Raw genomic sequence first — 21,025 nt, forward strand, 5'->3', positions numbered from 1 at the left:
CATACCTCCTTGAAAGCCACCCATAGTTATGGAAAGAGAATGGGCTTTGGAACCAAACCAATCTGACAGTTAATCCTAGCACCCACCACTTCCTGTTCTGTGACTTTGTGCAAGCTCCTGAACCTCTCTGAGCCTTCTTTTGTGGCCTATAAAATAAGAACTACAATTCTACTTTGCAGGCATTTGAGACATTAAGCACACACACAGCAGTTCTCAACAAAGATAAGGGTCCTTGGCTGACAGGGACCTCCAAATACGAAGTGGAAGATGGAATTTAAATTCATACAGCAAGCACCAGAAGATGTGATACACTCACGGTGCCAGGATTGCCATTCCAGAGGATGTCCCAGAAACAGAGACTAGGCCTGGGTGAGGCCTTGACAATGGAAATGCAACAGATGAAACTAAGCAAGGTCCATGAGCGGGGAGCACAGACCAAGGTCAAAGCCTAAATTGGCAGGCAGTAATTTCCAGGAAGGTCTGGAAACTAAGGGGCAGAAAATCGCCATGGGGACCAGAGTTTTACAATCATAATCTCTGGAGGAAACTGAGATATGGTAGGGAAGTCAAAGAAGTAGGGGATTGGGTTGAGAATTAGGCTAGAACTTCAGCAAGAACATCTGTCTCAGGGTGAATCCAAGCAATCAGACGAAGAATGTACATGAAGAACCATCTCCAAGGAGTTCACTTCTCCCCTGATCTCAACCTTTCAACTACAGGTTCCACAGTTCTGGGCCCCCTTGGGTTTACACCATCTTGTCTTGTATAGACTTGGATATTGAAGCTGAACTGTTCATCTATATCTGACTCCAAAGTCTCATTTAGATACTAGACTAGTATGTGCTCTCAGGCACCAAAAATACTATGTTGTGTGGTCACTCAAGTTCCCAGGGCACTACTGAGCACTTCCCCAGTCACCTGCCACTCCATATGGAGAAGAACCTCAGGCAAGAGTAGACAAGAATGGGAATTAATTACTGGAACTCCAGCAAACTACTTCACCAAGAACAAGAGGAGGCAAAAAGGCAGTACACAGAAGACTGCTCCCATTCCTCCTTGAGAGGAGATAGAATTGCAGATTCAGGGGAGGGGTGACCCTACAGATGGGAGCTAAGTTTCTACTGTGGAGCCTGGCCGGGCATCACACCATCCGCTAGCCACCTGACACTCCACTGGTGATCTCTCCTACTCTTGTGGCTTTAGGTACTACCACTAAACAGATGACTTCCCACCTGTTCATCTCTCATCTCTAGCTTTTCTCCAGAGCTACAGGCTCACATTTTATAAGGCTGTCAGGCATGCACACCTAAATATCTCATGGACATCTCAAATCCATTATACCGTTCTCCACATTTATTACCAACAACGAATATTTCCTACATACCAAGTTCAAGATGATGCTTTGAGTTTCCAAGTTGGAGATTGAATAAGCTCACAGCCCGACCTCAGGACCAGTGTCTAACTGTGTATTAACAGTGCTGGAAGGAGAATTCTTTGCCCCAGAGACACTTCTGCACCACATGCAATAAGGACCAACACTTTCACTCAAAGATTAGGTGAAGCAAGACTTCTGTGGTGTCCAGTCCCATACATCTGGACAATGTGCCCAAGGCATCCCCTGCACACAGACAGTGAATTAGACATGCCTGAATACAGCAGATGTAGCTGAGTTAGCTCTAGGACAATATTAAATGAGTTTCAAAAATTGACCATCATACCCACATTCTAGCTACTGAAAAGAAATGGGGGATTCTAAATTAACTGAGCTCAGTTGCAGATAAGGAAAGAATAGTGTTAGTAAAGATGGTAGCTTTTGAATCTACTATCTACATATCCCCCACAGGGTCCAGCACATGTTAAGTAATTAAATATTTACTGAATGAAAGAATGTATCTTTGATTTTAGATCTAGCCTTTACTTCTCTGGGGTATTTTGTTACTTGTGAGATCTCACTTTCTAGTTAGTTCCTTCCCAAACCTCCCCCCACTATTTAGAATTCTAGGGAGCACTTGATTTTCCAAGTGCATTTCACCCTGTGACCTAGCACTGTGAGCCAGTCAGTATAGTGTAAGCACTTACTTCAATCACGAGTTCTACAGGGCACCTCATTCCTCAGCACAGAAATTAGAATAACCCCAGGTGAATCAGGTCAAATCTGTCCTGGAGTTTGCCCACAGAGAATGGTAACAATAAGTACTTCCATTTATCCAGTCTTTGTGATGGGCCAGGCTCTGTGCTAAGCCCTTCACAGACTCTAATCTTCACTCAACAAGCAGGAACCCCATATAATCTCCCCTTTTTTATGGAGGGGCTAATCACACAATGAATTAGTGGTGGAGTGGGACTCTAAACACAGGTCCATCAGCTCCCCAACTGGAGCTCCTCCTACCATGCAACTCACTCCCATCCCAGGGGGATATTTGCAACTCTTTCAGCCCCCTTGGATGTACACCTTGGTGGAATCTTTGCCAGTTTTTCCCAAAGTTCTCAAAAATTTTATTTCCAGTTCAGGCTCAGCAGGAAATACGTTTTCCATTGCCATCCACAAACACTATAAGTAGAAATTGAATGTCTGCAGCACCAGAAAGGGTATTAAAAGGAGTCCTCCTTGTCCAGACAGAGGGACTCAATGGAAAAAAAAAAAAAACCATAGTTTTAAACTTTCGAATTGCATTTTTAAACACTAAATGTACTCAACCAGAATAAGCACGTCAAAATAAAGAAGTCTCCATAGCACAGATGTGGAGACTCAAGATGTCATTTAAAATTAAGACGTTTCTGAATGAAATGACTCTTCTGGTAAGTTATGTCTGAACATGACCACTGGAATTTCAGAATTGACTATAGGGAGATACAAAATGTAAATGAGCTTTGCCTGGAGGATTCCAGGCCGTGGGGTTTTCTGGAGAGCATGATAGGAAGTTGAACTAGCTACGGTTTCATCCCAAATAAATTAACCTTGCATCAAGGGCCAAACTTCTTATTAACGCCATAAAGCGCCCCCAGATGTTTCTGCAACTCAGCCACTTCCAAAGTATGATTTTACTCAAGAAAAAAAAAAAAACAAGTACTATAACATTCCCATTTAGCCAAGCATGGCTAATCTAATTAGCAGGTTCTTCAACACCGCTCTTTTTAGATTGACAACTTTCTTTCCAAAATTGAGAAAAAGAACAATTATTTGAGCATCCAGACCCTGCAGTGCTTCCGCATTCAACACATTGCATTGGCCTTTGAAACCCTCACCTCCACTTAGGGACAATTTTAGTTAGTCCATGGCTGTGGCCTGTTACAAACTGGGCTGCACAACAGAAGGTGAGTGGTAAGTGAGTGAGTGAAGCTTCATCTGTATTTACAGCCGCTCCCCATTGCTCACATTATTGCCTGAGTTCCACCTCCCGTCACATCAGCAGCAGCATTAGATTCTCGTAGGAGCATGAACTCTATTGAGAACTGTGCATGTGAGAGATCTAGTTTGCATGCACCTCATGAGAATCTAATGCCTGATGATCTGTCACTGTCTCCCATCACCCCCAGATGGGACCATCTGGTCACAAGAGAACAAGCTCAGGGCTCCCACTGATTCACTGATACTACATTATGGTGAGTTTATAAGTATTTCATTCTATATTACAGGGTAACAATAATAGAATAAAGTGCACAATAAATGTAATGTGCTTGAATCATCCTGAGACAATCCCCCTCACCCCAAGTCCATGGAAAAATTGTCTTCCATGAAACCAGTCCCTGGTGTCAAAAAGGTTGGGGACTGATGCCTTAGATGGCTCAGTATCAGTCATAGCTTCTATCTCATCCAGAAGATTGCAGGGAAGATGCAAATCCAGGTATCTTCAGCAGGATAGCTGGTAGGTACCTGAAGGGGAAGGGCTGCTGCTGCTTCCCTGACTTTCAAAGTTTAGAGTTATAGCTTTAATTTCTAGACAGGCCTAGACAGTTGCTACAGCCACTCACCGATGCAGGTGTCACTACATAGGACTGGAATTATGCCAAGAGGCAGGGATACTCCATACACAGAGCCAAAAGAGGCCAGGGAGAGGGCTACATGGGGCAGGAAGTGGGGAAAGGCAGCCAAATCTTAGCTCACACTAGACATTGAAAAGTCCAGACTGCAAAGTCTGCTGGACATGAAGGCTCTAGCATAGGCTGTGCTTCTGTGCAAGACAGAGCCTGGAGGTGGTAAGAACTTTTCATCGGTTGAATTTCATACCATCACATGCATGACAACTACTTGTCTGTATCCCCTGCTAAAATATATCAAGGGCGGGGAATGAATCCATTTGCTTCACCAGCATATCCTAAATAAATAGGATAGTACCCACTGAATGGTAGGTGCACAAAATAGTTTTTGAACATTAGATGTCAAACAACCCTTGACTTGGTGTGTCTTCCGGACAATATTCATTCATTCTACAAGTATGCATTAAGTTGCCTTCTGTGTGCCAGGGCCAGCACCAATGGGTAAGGCTCAATAACATGTGGATTCTAATGAGGCAGGCCAGACTCTGTCTTCAAGATTTCACTGCAGATCAAATTGTCCAGGCTTTATGTTAGTGGGCTCAGCTTTAAGATGCAGAGAGGGAGAGGGAGGAGATAGCCTTCAGTTCATGGGCAGGGAAGGTGGTAACACATGGGGGAAGGAAGATATAGGGGCTGCGCACCCAGGGGAGCAGCACAGTCCTAGAACAGCCTCTCCCCACTCCTTGCTTTGATTTTCTTCCTGGATCTGCATGTGGAAAGACAGTGGTCGACAGGTGTGCTGGTTCTTCGGCGAGGTGGGGCTTCACAGGTGTTTCAATTTCTTGATTGCCACTCCAGCAGAGAGCTGGGCCCTTGAGAAGTTCTTGCAGCCCTGACAGTTGAGTCCTTCTGGTTACTGGCAAGGAGACCGCTGTTCCTTTGTTGTCCTTGGCCCCACATGTTAAAGCCCCCATCAGAGAGGACCACACCAACCCTGGCACAGGAAGGCTTTGGTTGACTCTCATGTCATCATTTATTACTTAGTGGCCTTAGGAGAACCTCTGAATCTCTTCTCTGAGGCTCCTTTCTTCATCTATCCAATGGGGAGGTGATTTCTGCTCTTCCTTGCTTCCAAAGCTTCTTAAGGACAAAAAGACACATGGAGATCTAGATAAAAATAAGATATAACATGATAGGTAAGGGAGAGAATTATGTGCATAAAATCATTTTCTTCTCAATTTTCTTCTCAAAATGAACTTGGTGTTGAAAATGGCAAGTAACTATAATATATAAACTTGAAAGGATATAATTGATTCTTTTATATATTCATTCAGCAAATCATTAGGTACTTACTATGTATCTGTCCTGTAATTTCTTAAACAAGACCCCCTCCTTCTGATGCTTTATGAAGGTTTATTGTCACACATGTCATTTTTTCAAGTGAAGCTCTCAAGGGAATGGCCCAATTTGTATAAAATCACTTATCAGGAGTGACATAGATTGGGGATTTGCAACTTCACTAGTAAAATGGGTACCAAAGTGAGCAACCATCATTTCTTCTTTCTGCTCTATCAACTTAATCTTAAAACTATGAGGTTGCTACATATAGCTTCGAATGAAATAAAACATTTGATAAAAATATACATAACTGACCTTACAACAGCGGTTCTCAAAGTGTGGTCTCAGGACTGGCAGCATCAGTATCACCTGAGCCCTAGTTAGAAATGCAGATTCTCAGGCCACCCCAAACCTGCCAATTCAGATTCTGGGACTGGACCCAGCCACCCGGGTTTTCGTAAGTGTCCCAGGGGGTTCTGCCACAACACTGCTGCAAAGCTTGCTGAAGCTGCTGGGATGCATCGGAAGCAAACAGGGAAGAGGAGGCAAGGAGAAAACCTCTTAGTGTGAAGCCGATTATCTCAAGACAGATGAAACAGGTTTCATTTCTTGTCCTATAACTAGGAAAGCTTTCATAATTACTTAGAAGTATTTTACACACCACCTCAGATAAAATACTTTTGATTGTCAAAAGACTATATGGCCATTATATTTTCTGTCTCCTAAAATTAATGTGGTACCAAACATTCTGATAATGCCTGACTGAGAGGGGAAAGAAGTAACTATTTGGAAACTAAAATTTCTTTCTTTGCATCTCTCCTTAAGTCAGAGATGGTCCAAAGCATTTTCATCTGAAGTTTCATATTAATACTTTTAATGAGGAAACAGAAAGTACAGGAAATGATTTTTAAAATAGAAACTTCGTTACTTCCAAGTTCTTTATTCAAAAGTAACCTGTGTTTGATGGTATTCTGATTTTTATTGTTTTGTAAGTATTGTGAGTAACCATCTCGAATAATAAACTTGTTAGCTGTGGAAACACATAATAAATAGAATGTCCTAAATTCTTAAGTACAAATTTCAATAATGAACAACCCCCACAAACCCCTATCAAAGCCAAAAATCAAGATAAGTTATCTAAAATGTTTGCACTTTAAATACAAAAACACCACACAGACCTTTTTAAATGAAATTCTCTCCCTTTGCAATAGCCTACATGGCCAAGAAATCACACCCAGAAGTACTGCTCAGTATCCATCGTGCTGGATACAGATCCCAGGGTCCAGAAGTCAGAATGTGCTCAGGCACTGCTACTTGGTTTGATCAGAACTTCTTAAAACATTCATCCTAATGCTGTTCTGAGGTCCTCATGTTGTTTTATTTATTTGTTAGAGCAACTTTTCATTATTTTATATATATCATGGGACAACTTTTCATTATTTTATATGTTATTTTATATATATCATGATCCATTAATATGCCTCTTACCCTATTGTGTTCACATTTAAGAACACAGAGGTCCTCAAGTTGCTTTATTTATTTTTTTATTGGAAACTTCTAGAGGGATAACTTTTCATTATTTATATATATCATGATTCATTAACATGGCTCTTACCCTACTGTGTTCACATTTAAGAACAAAGCACTAAATAGATGCACAGGCAAAATCAACAGGTGCCAGTATCTCTGATTCAACAGGTGTTATTGTGAAAATAATGATGGCTACAAATTAAACATCTGGTGCTATGCCAGCTTTTTTTTCTTCCTTCATGTGAATATAAACAGATCTGTGCTATGTATAGATTCACATCTAATCAGATGAGGCCTATGTAAAACTATCCTGATCATCTATAAACATTTATTCACAATCTTGGATTATAATAACTTTTTCACTTCACCTTTCCTAATCCCCATTCACCATTTCTTTATCATATCAATCTATCTTGAAAATTATGGCCCAGAAGGCTGAAGAGTGAACATTTTAGCATATTTGAATGCTAATTTAGATAAATTAATACTGACCAGTAGTTCTAATATGCAGTTCCATTAGTTTGCTCTTGCTGAAGAAGGATTCTATAAAATAGAATAGGTCCTGAAATACAATTTTGTTTTCAATGCCATTCACCAAATTTTTATTTCTCATGTACTATAGGTAATATCATATTTCCTTCTGTCTCTATTAACATTGTAGCTAATGATTCGTTGCCGGGGATAGTTGAAGGGTCAGTTAATTTAGTCCTCTGGATTTCATTGAGAAATTAATAGAGAACTGTAGGACTTAACTGAGAAAATTAATATAAGGGATTCTTTTCATATGGCATCTGAGAAATGAAAGCTGGCTGTCAACTTGGGTCTTCTGTCAGTTAGCACTTTCTGTCTCATGTAAACCAGTATGAGATTGTAAACTATCCTAAGAATTTTATGTGTCTTCTTACTTATGAGGAAAAAAAAAAGATAATACTATGCACTAGGTTGACCAGTTGCTTCTTTCAATTGACTGAAATAATCAGGTGTTCTGAAATCACATTATCTGATTTGTCTAGAAATACAGTCAACTTGGTCTTAGAAACTACAGACAACCAGTAGACCTAGAAAAGTAATCTCATAAAGCTTGCTTAAAACAATATAAGTATCTGATAAATTTCACATACAAAAGAAATAAATATGCCTTAGTACAACAATTCAATTATGAGAATATAAAGTTGTGAAAATATTACAATAATCTGACTGTCAAATGTGGATTAGTGAAATAAAATATAGTCAGCCATAAAATGAAATACTAAATACATCCACCTTAATTGTCATACCATAGATGACATGGAAAGAGATCTGTACTATATTTAAGTTAAAAAACGGACTATACTGCCATATTTCAATATGACTCAATATTTCATTAAAACATATATGTGGTGTGTTTATACATGATCTCCAAAAGGTTAGAAGAGGTCATTAAATTTATTTAGGTCATATTTCGTTTACTTCTCTTGTCTTTTTTTTTCCCCCCCTTGGAGAGTGAGTTTCACTCTGGCACCCAGGCTGGAGTTCAGTACACAACCATAGCTCACTGCATCCTCAAACTGCTGGGCTCAAGCCATTCTCCCACCTCAGCCTCCCCAGTAGTTGGGAGAACTATGAGTCTACAAGTGTGTGCCACCATAACGTGCCTGGCTAATTTTTCTTTTTCTTTTTCTTCTTTTTTCTTTTTCTTTCTTCTACTTTTTTTTTTTTTTCTTTTTGAGACAGGGTCTCACTTTGTTGCCCAGGCTGGTCTCAAACTCTGATGCTCAACTGATCTTCCCATCTCGGCCTTCCAATGTGCTTGGATTGCATACATGAGCCACCGCACCTGGCCTTTATTTTCTTTTTAATCATTTTATTGTTTTAATTATTTCTTCACTGATTATGTATCACTATATAATAATAATAAAGCAATACAAATCATTTGAATACATAGTTCAAAAAATATATATTTTTTCCTCCTGAGTAGCTGGAACCATAGGCACTTGCCATGCGCCAACACGCCTCATGTTTTTTTGCGTTTTTTTTGTTTTTGTTTTTGTTTTTGTTTTTGTTTGGTAGAGATTGGGTTTCTGTATGTTGCCCAGGCTGGTCTTAAACTGCTGGGCTCATGGGATCCTCTCACCTCAGCATCCCAAAGTGCTGGGATTACAGGCACGAGCCACTGTCTCCAGCTAGTTTCATATTTTTAATGAGGTACATTTCTTGGGACATGGTTGTAGAAAAGTCCAGAATTTTTCACAAAGCCAAAGAAAATATCCCTAAGAGTTGTCTTTAAGTGAATCTATTGTTTCTCACGAAGCAAGCTTCATGCGTAACTCCCCATTATTTGGCAAAGTTTGCTGTATGTTGTTCTTATAATGTTTGCTGCTCCTTTCTCGGCATTAAAGATTATTGTAGTTTTTAGGGTGCTTTACCCATTGCTTCTTGCCCTTCTTTAATGGGATGTCAGCATTTCTGGCTATGGAATTGTAACTGTTGCATAAGTGAAAGGTAGTCCTGAATTTGCGGACAGCATTAATTCCTAAATGTTTGTTACTAAACTGGTGATTTCCATCTCAGAATGCATTTTCCCATAAAAACCATTATCCACTGTCACTGTGTTCCACAACATGTGACCCATATATACTTGGAGACTATCATTGTTGTAATGGGGAAAGACCAATGGAAGCTTAGCCAGCATATGTAATGGGTGTTCAGTGGATTCCCTTGGGCAGCTAGATATGAGATACTCCTCTGGCACTTTTCCTTCCCCACTTTTCTCCCCCTGTTTATAATAAACACTTCGGAGAGTGGCCTCCTGGTCCCTGGCAGCAACTTCACCAATCAGGGCAGGGCAGGGGCTAGGGAAGGAACAATAAGAACGAGAGTGGGAGAATGTCCATAGAGGTGAACCATCCAAGCAAAGAGCAGGGCTCTGAGGGTCAAAGCGAAGCTCTTATGGCTGAGCCTCAAGGGGCATGTCTTGATTATGGAACAAAAGCTAGGAGTCTGATTCCTAACTCAGCCGCTCAGCAGCTGGGTGACCAGATGCCTCAGCTTCCTGGGGCCCACCATAAAGTGAACTGCAGCCGCCCAGCTGTCTTTCTCTTGCTCTCTCAACTTGAACTTGGCACACAGCTAACTTTTGATTTTCTTAGGATTATCACTGTTCACAAAACAAGAAAGACGACAACAACAATAATAATGCCCAATTATATTTACCTACAGTTCTGTAGATTAGATTACAAGATATTTTATAGTCATAAACTCATTTGTCCTAGAAACTCACAGGAATTATGTAAATTTCCTGATTTTTCTTATCAATTTTAAGAACAACAGCATCACAGAAGTATATAAACTGTAAAATTTACTACAGGTGTTTGTGTCTTCAATAATCTATTTCCATTGCAAACCACCTTCAGACTTTTGTTGGCATTTTATCCGAGGACATGGGGTTCTGCGGAGCAGACTGGAGTGGAGGAGAAAAAAAAAAGCATCACTGATGCTTCCGTGATGCCTCCGGGGCTGGAAGTGAGAAGAAAGATGAAAGAGACGGAGAACAGGGAGCATTCCTAGAGTTAAGCCTCCTCCTGTCTATGGGGCAGACTTCTCAGAATCAAAGGTCCAATGGAAAGAACAAAAGAAGAAGGAAGGTAGAAAGAAGATCTTTTTACCACCTATATTCAGGTGACCTTTTCGTATATAAAGGAATATGCAAATTGCATGTATAAGAGAGAGTGTTTGCAGTGCTAAACCACGGCAGGGCAGCTTGCACTCTACATTGCAAACGTCTCCCTGCGGTTGGTCAGAAGTACTTGCCCACTTCACCACTTCATAGAGTCCTACTACAGCTTAGCCACTGACTCTAGACACTGCTGTGTATCCAAGCTGCTAGTCTCTCATTAATGATGTAGAAAATATGTTGACTGCAATCACACACTTGCTCTTATCATGTAGTGATACCATTTATTACGGTAATACTCCCAGCACTTAAATAATCGGGGTCAATCTTCATTTTTTCTAAGAAATGGAACTCCAAACCATGTATGTGTGCATGTGGCCATAGATTCATGGGCACACGTGGAATGCGAATGTGCTCCGGAAGGTTCAATTAAGACAATTGGTGTATTTGTTTAAGGCATACAACAAAGATGGAAAACAAAATGAGAAAAGCAGGTTGAAAAGCTGCCTCAAATTTCTACCTCTTCGTTCTTCCTTGTACTTAGAGTAAATATTGAGCGCACCACTTTGGTTACATCTAAAATATGGGAAAGCAAAAAGAACCAAAATTCATCTGAGTTATCCTAGACCAGTTTCTCAAAGTGTAGGTAGAAGTTCACACCTATAATCCCAGCATTTTGGGAGACCGAGATGAGTGAATCACTTGAGATCAGGAGTTCAAGACCAGCTGAGCCAACATGGGGAAACCCCATCTCTACTTAAAAATGCAAAAATATTAGCTGGTGCCACCTGTAGTCCCAGCTACTCGGGAGACTGAGGCAGGAGACTCGCTTAAACCCGGTAGGTGGAGGTTGCAGTGAGTGGAGATTGCGCCTCTGCACCTCCAGCCTGGGTGACAGAGGGAAACGCCGTCTCAAAAAAAAAAAAAAAAAAAACAAGAATGGACTACAATGCTTGCAAATAATACCTGGGCCCCACCTCAAATCTTCTGGGTCAGAATCTCTCTCAGGGTGGTTCCCAAAATCCATATTACTAACAAACACCCTGAGGAAATGTAATGTGTACCAAAAATTGAGAAACACTTAATGTGTATCAAAAATTTACAGTAGAAACATCCAGTCCTCTATTATTAATTGTACCGATTTGTCTTGTTTATATTGTGTGAAATTTTGGTTGACTATTCCAAGCGTTATAATAGATACTTTTGTGCTTATATTTTTTTCTCGAAATCCAACATGTGGAAAGGCGTATTTTTTGGAAACCTATAATGTAACTTCCTTACTTTTTACTTTTTTAGTTATTAGTCATTGCAAATATGTAGAAATCTATTAATAAGAATATGGTGTTAAATACTTCTATACCAATCTAGGTGAATTTCTATATATTAAGTTATATTTTCTCACTAAGTTAAATAAAAAAACAAAATTCTTGGGTGCATTAATGCCCTCAACACTATTGAGTAGGACTTAAAATTTAATAAGAGTCAACATAATGCATGCATATTACATGTGTTGTATAATATGAACCTAAACCATCTTATTTAGAATTCTCTAATGACAATCTTTAATCCTTTAAAGTTTATTAAGAGGCCATCCAGTTAGACACATATATGAAAATACAGTTGATATCATATATATTCACAAACAATGGAATATTCTTCAGCCTTTAAAAATAAGGAAATCCTGCCATTTACGACAACATGAATGAACCTGCAAGACATTTTGCTAAATGAAATAAGCCAGACACAGAAAGAAAAATACCGCATGATGTCACTTCTATGCAAAACCTAAAAAGTCAAACTCATAGAAACAGAGAGTAGAATGGTTGTTACCAGCAGCCGGTGGGAGGAAGAAGTGGAGCGGTCTTGGGCAAAGGTTACAAACGTTTACTTATATGATGAATAGGTTCTGGAGAACTAATACATAACAGAATGACTATAGCTAATAGCACTGTATACTTGAATTTATACTTGAATTTGTATACAATGTTATTCAAGTATACTTCATTGAATACTTGAAATTTGCTAAGAGAATTGATCTTCAGTGTTCTCACCACACCAAAAAAATAAAAAAATTAAAAAAGTAACTACATGAGGTGATGGATATGTTAACTAGCTTGCTTGGTTGTGGTAATTATTTCATGATGTTTACATCTATCAAGCACTGTGTTGTACACCTTCACAATATCTAATTTTTATTTGTCAATTATACATCAATATAGCTGGAAAAAAAAGAAAATATAGCTGAGTTTAAGTATACTTATTCATAGTTGAGGATATATATTTTCCTACTTTGTGAATAAGGAAAAGGAGATAATCAGGAAGGAAGAGAAGGAAAAGAGAAAGAGACAAACCCCTAGGGAGAGAGGGTCCAGTTTGGAGATTTTTTTTTTTTTTTTTTCTTTTTGAGCCAGGTCTCGATTAGTCGCCCAGGCTGGAGTGCAGTGGTACCATCATAGCTCACTACAGCCTCAATCTCCCAGGCTCCAGCTATCCTTCCACCTCAGCCTCCTGAGTAGCTGGGACCACACGTGTGTGCCACACAGTTTGGAGATCTTGATGCCCAGTCATTACTCAAGCACCAAAAGCCTGAGTTGCCCAGAGTTTACTGCCTCAAAATTTCCCACTGGCCTTATGAAAACCTGACATCAGTCACATCCATACAGCTTCAAACCTGGCACCTCATAGACTCCCAAGTGTATTCTCCTCTGTTTCCCTGAACACATGGCTCCCAAAACATGTCTTTTTAAAGTTATTTTAATGATCACCTAGGATATTAATTTTAAGTGATTTTAATGATTGCCCAGGATTTTTTGCTGACCTGGAGTTGGCTTATTTAATTTTAAGTGATTTTAATGATCACCTAGGATTTTATGGTGACCTGGAGTTGGCTTATTTGCTCCCTGTCATATCTAGAAGAGCACAGCCCAATGTCTCCTGTCTACATTCTTTTTTTTTTTTTTTTTTTTTTTTGAGACAGAGTCTCATTCTCTCACCCAGGCTAGAGTGCAATGGCACGACTTTGGCTCACTGCAACCTCCACCTCCCTGGTTCAACTGATTCTCCTGCCTCAGCCTCTCAAGTAGCTGGGATTACAGGCACGTGCCACCACACCCAGCTAATTTTTTGTATTTTTAGTAGAGATAGAGTTTCACCATGTTAGCCAGGATGGTCTCGATCTCCTGACCTCATGATCCGCCCACCTCGGCCTACCAAAGTGCTGGGATTACAGGCATGAGCCACCGTACCTGGCCTCTTCGTTGTCTCTTTAATCATCATTTCTTCAGGGTTCACTAAGTTCCTCAGTCAGGTACAAAGCTGGAGTCATCCTGATTGTCTGCTAGTTAACAATTTGGGCAGAGAAGATATGTTAGTGCCTGATGCAACATTTTGAAGGGCAAATTCATTTAGCATAAAAGAAAACTAAAGCCAGAGGTTGGGTAAAACAAAAAAAAACCAAAATGTAACACAAAAAATAATATTTCTTGATTTATTTCTTGAGCGTTTGCTACCTATTAGGCCCTATAACGTTCCTTCTATGCGTTATTATTATAAATTTTCATCATAACCTGGTTAGCTAGATATCATCACCCCAATATTAAAGATCACACAAGATGTGGAGGAAAAAGTGTCCACATTGACGAAGCTGGTAAGTGGAAAATCTGGGATTCAAAACCATATCCATTTGTCACAAAAGGCTTTAAACTTTCCTCACCTGGTTCTCTTTTTTTTTTTTTTTTTGAGACAGAGTCTTGCTCTGTCAGCCAGGCTGGAGCGCAGTGGCGTGATCTCGGCTCACTGCAACCTCTGTCTCCTGGGCTCAAGCAATTCTTGTGCCTCAGCCTCCTGAGTAGCTGGGATTATAGGCGTAGGCCACCACACCCTGCTAATTTTTGTATTTTTAGTAGAGACGGGGGTTTCACCATGTCGGCCAGACTGGTCTCGAACTCCTGACTTCAGATAATCCACCTGCCTTGGCCTCCCAAAGTGCTGGGATTACAGGTATGAGCCACTGCGCTGGCCTCACTATATTTTTTTTCCAAAAATATTTAGCACTTAAAGTCATTCCAGTTGTTATTTTGCTTTATAAACAGCCTAAAATCTTTGGCCTTGGCCACCTCTAAGTTGCTTGAGGCTCATTTCAACTGCCTTATCTGCTCACCTGCTGTTATGGCTTCTCCACAGTATCTTCTTCTTTTCTTCTTTTCTACTATGTTGTTGTTGTTGTTTGAAATGGCCTCTCGCTCTGTCATTCAGGTTGGAATGCAGTGGCACAATCTCTGCTCACTGCAACCTCCACCTTTCCATGATCAAGCGATTCCCCTGCCTCAGCTTCCCGAGTAGCTGGGATTATAGGCATGCAACACCACGCCCGGCTACTTTTCGTATTTTGAGTGGAGATCGGGCTTCAGCATGTTGGCCAGGCTGCTGTTGAACTCCTGACCTCAGATGAGCCACCTTCCTCAGCCTCCCAAAGTGCTGGGATTACAAGCATGAGCCACCACGCCTGGTCTTTTCTATTATCTTCTTTTAATTATTTCTTCAAATTTATATTGAGCCCCTATCATATGTCACACTCTATCCTTAAAGTGGTCTTTGGTTCACTCAGCTTATGAATACATATTTTTGTGGAAGTTTCTTAGTCCATCTGCTACATTTTTCAAAAGTATAGACGACTATAACTGCTAAATAACTGTTCTTGCAAACTGTGGACCACAGTCCACTTATTAAGGATATCAGTTTTATGGTTTGCAACTAGCATTTATTTTTAAAGTGAAATAGGATACAATAGAAAATACATGTGTATTGCAGATAGTAGAGTTAGCATTAATTGGAAACTTGTTTCAACACTCATTTGCATTTGTGTTGCAGTGTAAAATGTATTTATTACTCAGGGTCTCAGCCAACATCATTTGAAAAACCCTTCCTTGGACTAAAGGCTTGTAATGTGGAAAATATGTCTTGTTTTTCTATCTTCAATTGACCACATTGCTGTCACTCAATTGGGTGGGTTATTACCTCTAATTTTAAGAGAAAGTTCCCTGCTTATTGATTCTGAATACCGACTTTAAGAATTGCAAATGATGTTCTGATGTTCTTAATGTGATTGTCTTTTCCTCCATTTATCAATGCATCAGACAGTGGGCTGCCTGGATAGCAAAATTCAGTGACTTTCTGTAAAGGAAAAAAAAAATCTTTCATTAGTAATGCACTCATTTATTCTTTGCCAAAACACTTTTCATCATGTAGACATGGTCTTAGCACCTTGAATGTTAATTATCCACTTCGATGGTACTAGATATTCCTGTGGGGAAAATATATTTGATGAGTCAGGCTAGGGAAAAAGTTCTGAAACATACCTTTACAGTATGATTTGTACAAGGCCAAATTTGAAAGGTCACATGGTATAGGAGACCCAAGGTAAAACCCAAGATTTGTTGCTCCATCTTACAATTGTACCCAAGTTTCTTTTTTTTTCTTTGAGACAGGGTCTCACTTTGTTGCCCAGACTCAAGTACGGTGCTGTGATCTTGGCTCACTGCAGTCTTGACCTCCTGGGCTCAGGTGATCCTCCCACTTTAGCCTCCCAAGTAGCTGAGACTACAGGCATATGCCAACAGCCCTGCTAATTTTTATAATTTTTTGTAGAGATGAGTTTTCACCATGTTACGCAGACTGATCTCCAACTCCTGGGCTCAAGCAATCGGCTGGCCTCAGACTCCCAAAGTGCTGGGATTACAATCATGAACCACTTGTCTGGCCTATACCCAAGTTGCATGAGTCTGGACCTATAGTTAGTTAAATTATTTGTGAAATGAATTTCTGAATTATAACACATCATATTTTGGTGATCCAGAAACAAGAATATGATGTAAAATATAGAAAATGCACCCGTCTTCCACAATGTATATCCAAGGGATTTTATTGTCAAGCTCATATGTATGTCAAGTAGAGCGGCTTTGAAGAAAAACTCTGAGTTGGTTGGAGTGGAGGGTAGGATGGGAGAGAATTTGATAAACAATGAAGGAAACCACAGTTTCAATAGAAAATCAGTGCTAGAAATTGAGCCATCACCACTCCCCAAGTGAGACAGAGTGTTAAAGATTAGATAAAGGATAAGAATTCACATCTCCTCTGGCTGATGAGCCAATACCCTCAGTGCTAGACAGATTAAAAATAAACTTTGTTTTTGCCTGTGTTTAGTCACAAATCATTTTGGCCCAGAATGGAGTCAAACGGTGTGGGTAGAAAAAAATTGCCAAATATTCGATTCATGTAGAACTACGTGCCTTCTGCAGAAAGAAACTGGAGTTGCTTGGGTTGGTTATTACTCAATGTTTTCTTTTGCCTTTCCTTTCTTTCTGTTGTAAAAAATCTCTGCAAGACCCAATCTAGAAGTGCCCGTGGATTCTAAATTGTAGGATTTGAACTGTGATTGGAACAAGAAACCTGACTTTTGAGTTGCATTAATGGAGTCCTCACTAGTATTTTGACTACCTGCACCACCAAATTTGGAATTAAGAGCGTGATCAGATTGATGAAAGAATTGCTACAGAAAGTGCAATGAACAGCTCTGAAATCTTGCAGGATTACAGGCTCTCAGTGACCTATTTTGAGCGCAAAATTTTAAGGTTGTAAATATTATTAAAACCCCTAGAAATGTCCAAGCTGGTGCTTCCTCCACCTACTCTCACACAATGATTGAAGCACAAGGAGAGATGGTAGGAGGCCGACACAGGAAAACCTCCTACATCCCAGGGACACGAGTCCCTCTGTGTTCCCACAGCACCTTATCCAAAGGACTGACATATTTGTTACACACACTATCCCCTATCCCATCCTCAGTGAATAAGATAGACCTGGAACAGAATAAACATGTATCAGTATCAATTAAAATTTTTCTTTACCAAGACATTTTGGTTTATGACTTTATGACTCAGTGAATAAGTCATCTTCTTCATGGTGACTATAAAGGAACCTCTTGTTATAATTTACTGTTCTTTTGCCTAGCCACCTGATCTCACTGAATTCCAAATACTAGCATGAAGAAAACCTGATCACCTAAATCTCCAAGACATTATAAAACAGGCGTTGTATATGTATGTGTATGTGTGTGTAGATATATATATACACATGGGAGAATAAACTAAAAGGCTAATTCTGTCACTAAAATGTATCTGGCTTTAAGAAAAATATTCTTCCTTCATCGAAGTCCTACTAATGAGTTTCTGCCTTTGAGTACAGACATTGCCAACATTGGAAAAAACATCCAGCCATTTACTTAAAGTCATGACCTCTGGCTCCTCAGGACCATGTGACCACCATGTAACATAAGCGCTCCAAAATACATCTCAGATTCTCAACAAAATGTAGTCTTGCAGTTACAACACACCAGGTGAACAGCCCCTGACTGTTGAGGGAGCCTTCCCTGACTCACTTTGGCCTCTGATGAGTTCATATGTGCAAAAGGATTGTACGTGTTTAGGTAATTTACTTATTAAAAACATTAAAAGTTTTTGGTTTTTAGAAATTTAAAGAAAAAGACACTCCTTGAGTGACTCCTGACCCTAGCTTATCAGATGAAGGGTGCCCTGCTGTCAAGGCCTCATCACTGACCATGTAAAGAAGGCCACATTTTAGAGGTGTTTACAACAGTATAAGGTTCACGCTGTCCATTTGTGTCAACACTAGGCAATGCAGATCAACTAGCCCGACTAGTGGGGTCAGGCACAAAAAGAAAAGCAACGTAGATAAATCCTGATCTAATTAAGGGTCACAGCTCTTTTTTTTCCACAACGTTTTACATCAAAAGGAGCAAATAAAACTGGAGAAAGCAATCTTCCCTTGTACATTTCCCTACCTGGTAATCCACATTTCAGAGGCAATTGCTTTAAATATTTAAAGTACTGCAGAGGTGTCAGCTAGATGGCCTGAATTCCATGGGTCCCTGGAAAAGTTGGCCACTACTTTTTGCTAAATTAGCTATTTTCTTTTTTTTTTTTTTTTAGATACTATGTTTTAGGAGAGAAGACTATCACTTTGTTCCAGTGAAAAGCTTAAGCAAGTTGCTGGACTAGATTTGTGGAGTATGCAGGCATTCATATAGTACCTCACAGTGTGTGTGTGGTGGGGGGGAGGGCAGGTGTGCGTGTGTGTGTACGTCGGTGCATGCCATGTGCACCTTCGTTTTATCTAAATTGCAGGCAATAGCAATACAATATCCCCATACAATTGCTCTCTGTCTGGAGTCACTGTGTCTGGGTTTAACTTAGAGTTAAGGGAAAACAAGTTCTTCAGGTCACTTTAAAAATCAGCATATCTGAAATGCATTTGAATATTTTGGTTGATCAAGAGGGATGGTTTTGTCACTGAAATATCTGATGTCTTATCTCATACTTTTTTAATCCAGTGCTTTATAAGAGGATCTGAGAGCATCTGTGTGAATGTTGCATGCCTGAATACCTGGAAAACACCTGATTTGTGGGAGTCAATTCTCTTTTCTTTACTAGTTTGTTTTTTAAAACACATCTCTAGCTAAGGAGATCTTCTGTGTAAATGGTATTATCTTGGAGTAACGTCTTTAGCCTGATGTACCACTAAATTCCACATGTCTACCCTAAATCAGAATCTGCAATCTCAATTTTAATTTTTGTTCATTTTGCACTCTTACGAGGGTGAACTCAAAAGTAAATGATATAGCATTACAAGTTTAATTCTATGTACATTTATAGGATAGAAAATGCACTCCCATTATACTCAGAAGCCTAACTTAAAAATTGGCTTCTTTATCTAAATCTTCTCAAGAAGCTTCCATCCCCCATTTAGCTCCCCCATGTATGGGAAGAGAAAAAAAAGTTACTCCCTGCTCCTCCCCAAGATGGTGCCTGTGTATGAAGAAGCTTGCTGTGTCTTTGGGCAGCAAGAAGACAGGGGATCAGAGTCACAGGGGACTCTGGACACATTTGGTATCTAATGGTCTGGCTGGTACCCGCAGAGGCAGGAGGTCCTGTCTCACCTGCTGACATGTCAGGCTTCTAGTCTTGGAGGTCCCAGCTGCCACTGCATCTTGACTCTCATGCTGGCCCTCTGCTAGTATACAGCCTCAACCCAACACACCTCATCATGAAGGACTGTGGGAACCGCTGAGATCCTGTGCTGAGCGCAGAAGTAGTGCAGCCTCAAGCACATCCATCAGGCCCAGATGCCATCGTGTGGCTGCAGCACCAACGGGGCCTGTCATAGTGGTTTCCCAGACTGTACCATGGGAGTAGGCAAGGCCTCACATCCTTGACTCCCCTAAATCTATCTGGTCATTTCTAACACACATCTGTTCACCCTACTCTTTTCTCCCAGTATCAGTTCTCTCATTTGTCCTCACTTGTTCCCTAATTTTTTCCTCTAGCTATAAGGACCCCAGAATTTTAGCTCTCCACATGGCTTCTCTGAATAGCAATTATATTCTCCACCTTCCTTTGCCTCTGGGTGGTCAAATGACTAACCTCTGCTAAGGGATATTAGCAAAGTGATCAAATGTGGAAGTGTGGCCTTCTTTACTTTTTTTTTCCTTTACTGAGGGAGACACAGATGAGTAGACAGAGCTGCAGCAGCTATCTTGCACCATGAGGCAATCTTGGAATAAGGATCATGGCAGAGTAAAAAATAAAAAGATGAAGCTTGAGTCTCTTACACTGAAGAGTGCCATCCCAGCCTTGAACTGCCTTCCCCAGGCAACCAGAAAGGAGAGAAACACATTCAATCTTGTTTCAACCACTGCTTAGACTTCCAGTCACTCAGCATCAAGCCTAATCCCGCCACATCTCTGTGTCTACTTTCTCTCTCCCGCATTCTACCTGAGTTGAAGTAGAGTTTCCTCTCTGTCTTTCTGACTTGTAGAGATGCTATCCCATTCTTGTGGAACCCTAAGTCTACTGGCTCAGCTTTTCTTTTCTTTCTTTCTTTTTTTTTTCTTTTTTTTTTTTTTTTTTGTTGTTGTTGTTGTTTGGGGAACAAGGTCTCGTGCTCGCCTGGGCTGGAGTGCAGATGTGTGATCATGGCTCACTGCAGCCTCAATTTCCCCAGCCCAGGCAATCTTCCGCCTCGCCTCCCACCTTGCCTCCCAGGTAACTGGGACTACAGATACACACCACTAAACCCAGATAATTTTTAAAAATTGGGGTAGAAACAAGGTCTCACTATGTTGCCCATGCTGGTCTCAAACTCCTGAGCTCAAGTGATCCTCCCACCTCAGCCTCCCAAAGTGCTGGGATTGCAGGCATGAGACACCATGCCCTGTTGACTCTGCTGTTTTGACAGAAGCAGAGGTCCTCCTCTTGAAGAAATAGATGATCTCATCTTCCAGGTCTGACTTCTAATAAGTTAACCCAAATGGATGGAAATTTAGAAAAGTATTTTCCAAAGGCTAACTTACTACAGTCTCAACAAAATTCTCTAACAGATGATAAAAGCTATGTCCTTCCCTCTTTTTGCAGTCCCATTAGAATAACTGTGATCCTCCCCGTGACAGCTGAA

General features: G+C 40.3%; 1 long non-coding RNA gene across 1 annotated transcript; it reads right to left on the reverse strand.

Annotated features, from left to right (window-relative positions):
- Nucleotides 1-397: 397 nt before the first annotated feature.
- On the reverse strand, nucleotides 398-15,667 carry LOC135971918 (uncharacterized). Its single transcript, XR_010588305.2, has 3 exons — nucleotides 14,658-15,667; nucleotides 13,744-13,835; nucleotides 398-5,145 (listed from the first exon to the last, which is right to left on the reverse strand). It is a non-coding gene; the product is annotated as an uncharacterized lncRNA (long non-coding RNA).
- Nucleotides 15,668-21,025: the final 5,358 nt, after the last annotated feature.

Source organism: Macaca fascicularis, chromosome 7, assembly GCF_037993035.2.
Source record: "Macaca fascicularis isolate 582-1 chromosome 7, T2T-MFA8v1.1".
In the NCBI taxonomy this organism is placed as follows: domain Eukaryota; kingdom Metazoa; phylum Chordata; class Mammalia; order Primates; family Cercopithecidae; genus Macaca; species Macaca fascicularis.